The sequence below is a fragment of the Rhagoletis zephyria genome, unplaced genomic scaffold (assembly GCF_001687245.7).
Source record: "Rhagoletis zephyria isolate East Lansing unplaced genomic scaffold, Rhagoletis_zephyria_1.1 Rzeph_scaffold_00417, whole genome shotgun sequence".
Lineage (NCBI taxonomy): Eukaryota > Metazoa > Arthropoda > Insecta > Diptera > Tephritidae > Rhagoletis > Rhagoletis zephyria.
The window spans coordinates 81,625-87,624 of record NW_016157501.1 but is presented as its reverse complement, the minus strand read 5'-3'; positions in this window follow the sequence as shown (position 1 = coordinate 87,624).

Here is a 6,000-nt window from a genome sequence, read left to right as displayed (position 1 = left end):
TTATTTCGGTTTTCAACCGAAACTGTGCATATATGCATTATTTCGGTTTTTTTCATATTCATTATTTCGGTTTTCAACCGAAACTGTGCATATATGCATTATTTCGGTTTTTTTCGTATGCACCATTTCGGTTTTTTTCATATGCATTATTTCGTATGCACAGTTTCCATATGCACAATTTCAGGGTGCCGGTTGTAGGTAATCGATTTCCGTCAAAAACAGAAAATCGAACAGTTTGTCGCTTACGCCCTTTTGGTGGTTAGGGCTCGATATGTACACTTATTTATACATACTCAGGTATGGAAATTAAAGTACGTGCGTAATAAATTTTTGTATGAAAATATTATTTTTAAATTCGAAATTTTGAAACGATAATCAAATTTAAAGTATTCATTTTTACTATGCATTATTTCCCTCAGGGGTAGTCCTTTTTTATGAAAACTCATATTTTGATATAGGAAGCAAAGGATATTAAAAATGCACCGCAAACTTGCTAAGTCCAAAAGGGGCACCGAAAATCCGGCAAAACCAAAAACATACGAAATCTTTTAATAACGATCGAATATTTCTGATTTGTATGGAGTTTTGCTTTGCCCTTAACACGCAAAATGTTGCATTCAAAGATTTGCAAAATACTTGAAGAAAATGGCTAAAGAAGTTTTTTTCCTCTCCTGGAAATTGAAGCAATAAGTACAAGTGTTTGGCCGAGCTTCCCATCCAATTTTTATTGTACGCCTTGATATTTCCGCACAAATGGCGGCACCTAGAGTTTTACGCAATAACCGAATGGCAGACGCATTGTGGGAGAAATAACGAAAAAGCTGGCCATATATAGTAAAAATATCCTAGTGGCTTCTTTAGTGAATATTAGTATAAGGTTTAATATTTTGCCGGCTCGGGATCAATTTCGAAAAATTTACTAAAACACAAGATTTAAGTGCTTTGTTTCCGATATATTTCGGCTACGCTTCGGTAATTAATTAATTTTTTTCAAAATTGACCTCGAGCCGGTAAAATATATAATAATAATATAATAATATATATAAAATACAAGTAGAAAGGTCGCAAGAACCATCATTATTAGTATAAGGTGTTAATAAAAACCAAATCCGCCCACAAATGCGCCAAAAGTATTATATTTTGGAAGCTCTAGCAAAGACACAAAAGGTGATAGAATTAGCCTTAAATTAAAGCTAGAACTCTCAAATATTGTCACTGACCATCGATGCATCTTGACCCAAAGGTCACTTATAGTCAGTTATTGAACAGCAAAACCTGATTTTAACAGAATTTTTTTTCCAATATTTATTTGTTGTTCAATAAATGACTACAAGTGATCATCAGGTTAAGGTGGAGGGATGATATTTTCAGGGACAGTATTTCAGAGTTGCAGCTTAAATTTGAGCCTAAGTGAAAGGTTTTATCACGTTTTCTTTCTTCTCAAATATTGCAAAAAACGCCACTTTTTGACACTTTGACTTCGTTTTTCTCAAAATCTGGTCACGGTAATGATATTGTGGATATTAAATACATTACTATATCCGGCGAGGTAGATGTCTAGACCTTTATTATAACAAAGACAAACAAGAAATTAAGTTGATAAAAACGTGTTAAAAACCCCACAATTGAAAAGATCCAGCAATGGAATTCTGACAATCGCTGCGCCAAATTTTTGTCGCTAAAAGTCTCTAAATGAAAAGCAGTGGGTCCTAAAAGTATACAACATGGAAGAGTAACACATGCAATGTTTAATCAGCCTAATCTGGCAGTATGTGGGGAATACAACTAGATGGTGCGTGCTGTTAGGGGCGCTTGCTATTATTTTGGAGAATTTGGCGATCAAACATAGCGATAGCAAATGTTGGAATCCGGCTGCAGAAAAGATTCCTATTTCCATACGAAACTCCTGCTTTGTGGCAAAACGATAGTAGATTATAATTTGTCAATGCGCACTTTTAGGTTGAATGGGAGATTTTCAAAGCAGTGTAATTCCATGCATAACTCTTTGAGCGATAAGCGGTGGGGAACAGAATGCTTATGTTTCAAATGTTAATAGTAACTAATAATGGGTAGAGTACTATGCCTGTTTTTTTCTACTTGCACAATTGAACCCTGCAGCGTTGGAAAGTGGACACTATATGCCTATTCTCATTATTTTTAAAATTAAAGACATACTGCTCTCATGTGTGCTCTCAAACGACTACCCATTTTTCGTGTCGATAAGTAACAGATTTTACCACGTGGTGGAACGTAAAGGAATTCGAAAATTGAGTATTTCCTTCTTAACTGTCCCCACGTCCCACTCTAAGCATACAATTGTTTGCGAGCTGACTCCTACTTACACTACTCATCAAGGGGAGTACTGCAAACAACCTGACACAACACATACATATTTACTTCGTTGGGAAAGAGAAAGAGCAAAGGACGTCTATGACTACTGCTTCTATGAAGATTGAAGATCCTCAATTGATGGAAGGGCTTCATGAATTTATTATAAAGGATTACAATTAGTTTTAAGCAAAAAAAAAGTCTTTGGCATCGTCTTGAAGGCTGTTTCTATCCTATGGCGTCACAAAACTTAGCTCAGCTTATATCTTAATTTAGCGCCAACATATATGTAAGCACCCTTATACATACGAGATGATGGAAAACTTAGAAGGGGGAAGTACCAGCAACTATCGCCATGCAATCGTACCTCGTAATCTTGACAGGTTGGGTGCTTTTTTAGTACAAATAATATAAAAGTGATTACTTTTTTCCTAAACTATGGTTTTCTTACAGAGCTGATCCCAATAATATAAGAAAGGGGATACTATACTCTGCTTCTTTCACGTGCGCTCTCAAAATATCAACAACCCCTTTTTTAGCTGACAAATAATGGAGGGTACCACGTGGTGGAACGTAAATAAATTCGAAAATGGAACATTTTTCTAACGAACTATTACCACGTGCCACACAAAATTTCTCTGCTACTCTCCAAGGACATAATTGTTTAACTGTTCTTTACTACCCACCAATGGGTGAACTGCAAGGACGAGGTGTTGTCAACACTTCGCTGGGGAACGAGAAGGACCAAATCACTTGAAAGCAACGACGAATCGTTATCAATCATACGAATTTCGACATATATGTATGTAGGTGAGAGTTTGCGTGAAAAGCACGAGCTGTGGCTAACGAACGGCAAAGACATGTCGAAAACGGTGAGTGTCGTTTTGAGTAAGAGAGTGCAAGTAGCGGCGAATACTTACGTTTATTGCTCGTAGTTATTGCTGCTGCAGCTTAAGGCTTTTCATGATATCCAAATTGCATCCAGTATCAAGAAGAGATTGACGCGTTTGGGTTGTATCCGGGCTCCATTTGAGTTACGTATAAATAATTAAAAATGATTTGTAGCGCGCGTTGGTTGTTATTTGTATTTCAAAAAAGACAAAAGTAATAGTAATTATACTAAAAAAATATTAAATAACTAATCAATTTATGTAGTCGGTGAAGTGTTTTGAGAGATATTAATCTACTCAAAATGGCGGCTCAAAAAAAATGACATAATTAAAATACCATAAACACAAGCGGTGCTCGTCAACCATCAACGACAAAAAAAAAATCCACAATAGTAGCGTACAATATTTTAAGTTCAGGTTTTTAATAAAAAAGTGGTAACTTAGTTTTTTGTTTATTATATGTATGTATATCGGTTGTATATTGTAAAAGATACATGGATTTCTAAATTGTTTTGCTTCAAAATAAAAAAATCTTGCAAAAAATGTTTTCAATGTTTCAAAGCGAGTTGAATTCCTTTGTTAGAAATATGTTATCTACTCAGCGCCGAAAGATATATTTTTGGTTGCAATTTTTTGCTTGACAAAAATACCATTTTTTGTTTCGAAAGAAACACTTTTGTTCCGAACACCAGAACGCAATTTTATGTAGAATAGACTTTTCAGAATCTGTGATTAACTTCATAAATATTTGGTTTTTGTCCTTTATGGCCTTATAAAGAATAGATTCAACATTTTTTATTGAGCTTGAGGCCGTTTTTAATGAGATTTATTGTGGAAAAGCAACAATAATTTGAAAAAATGGTAGAAGTGATAGCTATTTCGGAAATCACCACATTTCCTCATCAGGCTTCTTTCAGTGGGATTCGATCCAACGACCCCAGCTGACTCAGCCAGTTGCCTACGCACTGTGCTAGGTTCGCCTTATGAACTCTACAATCAAGTGGTAAGGATCACCGGGTGAAGTGCAAGTTGCTGGTAACTCATTGTACTTACCCCGGCGGTCCTTACCACGTCCCCACCGAATCTCCCTTACTTCAACAAAGGGAAGGGCTCTTTATGTAAGTAGGAATTTAGAATGTACATTTGGTATCAGACATACATACTCCTGAGCCGCTTTACAAAGTAAGTTGCGTCGTCGGAGGTGTTCATTTTGTGCTTTATTTACTAGTAGATGACATTGGTAACGATAACGATTTTGGTACTAAAAGCTAAAAGAAAACATGGATTACCTCGTAAGGTGCTTACCTATTTTCCCAGTGGGTATATACATACATATAGCGGCCAGTAATATAACGGGTGATTTTTTTGAGGTTAGGATTTTCATGCATTAGTATTTGACAGATCACGTGGGATTTCAGACATGGTGTCAAAGAGAAAGATGCTCAGTATGCTTTGACATTTCATCATGAATAGACTTACTAACGAGCAACGCTTGCAAATCATTGAATTTTATTACCAAAATCAGTGTTCGGTTCGCTTTACGTCCGATTTATGGTCTACATAATCGACCAAGTGAGCAAACAATTAATGCGATTGTGACCAAGTTTCGCACTCAGTTTACTTTATTGGACATTAAACCAACCACACGAATGCGTACAGTGCGTACAGAAGAGAATATTGCGTCTGTTTCTGAGAGTGTTGCTGAAGACCGTGAAATGTCGATTCGTCGCCGTTCGCAGCAATTGGGTTTGCGAAACACATTTCGAACCGAACACTGATTTTGGTAATAAAATTCAATGATTTGCAAGCGTTGCTCGTTAGTAAGTCTATTCATGATGAAATGTCAAAGCATACTGAGCATCTTTCTCTTTGACACCATGTCTGAAATCCCACGTGATCTGTCAAATACTAATGCATGAAAATCCTAACCTCAAAAAAATCACCCGTTACATGCATGTACACATATATGTATATTGAGTTCAGCTAATGTGCGTTTAACCGTTTGAAAAATGGCCGGCTGCATGAGTAATGAAAAATAATTAATTTTACAAACAGTAACAGCAATTTTTAAAATTTGCTTAAAACTACTCATTGCAAATATGTACTGCAGAATATATGACTTGCGTACAACAAGAAATATAGCCGTGGGCAATAAGTATAAATTGCGCTACGAAGGAAATGCAACAATCCGAAAACACCAAGTAGCAACTGGCAAACGGAAAGCAGTTAGCGAGCGAAGTGGGCAAATACGAGAAAGTTTGAGTTCGCAAGGCCATACCATCTCACTCGTAACTAAATATTGCATCTGATTCTTGCAGGAATTTCTGTTGCTGCTAAAATAAGAAAATTAGATTCCCATTTCTCCACCTTTTGTTTTTGTTTGTGTTTTATAAAAGTTTTGCCAGGTGCATCTAGCCACTTTGGCACAGCTGGAGTCTAATGACCCGGGCGGACAAAATTATTGCTGTTTATTAGTGTAGTGAGTTGTGTATGAGAAAAAAAGGAACATACCTTACGATGCTGGTGCTGGTGTGAACTCAGGTTTCTGTGACGTTTATTGGCTGCTAAGCTACTTACCTGAAACTCCAATGCTATTCTACATATTAGGGTTCACTTTTTATGCGCTGAATTTTCAACTTCTGTCGGCGATAGCTGTTTTCTTCGAGTTTTTTCATCGCACATGCAAAACTAAAAGTTTTCTAGAGGTTCTTGCTATTGTTGTTTTTCCCATTTGCCACCCAGCAATTCACGCCTTTTTCATCTCTTTATATCTGAACTGCAC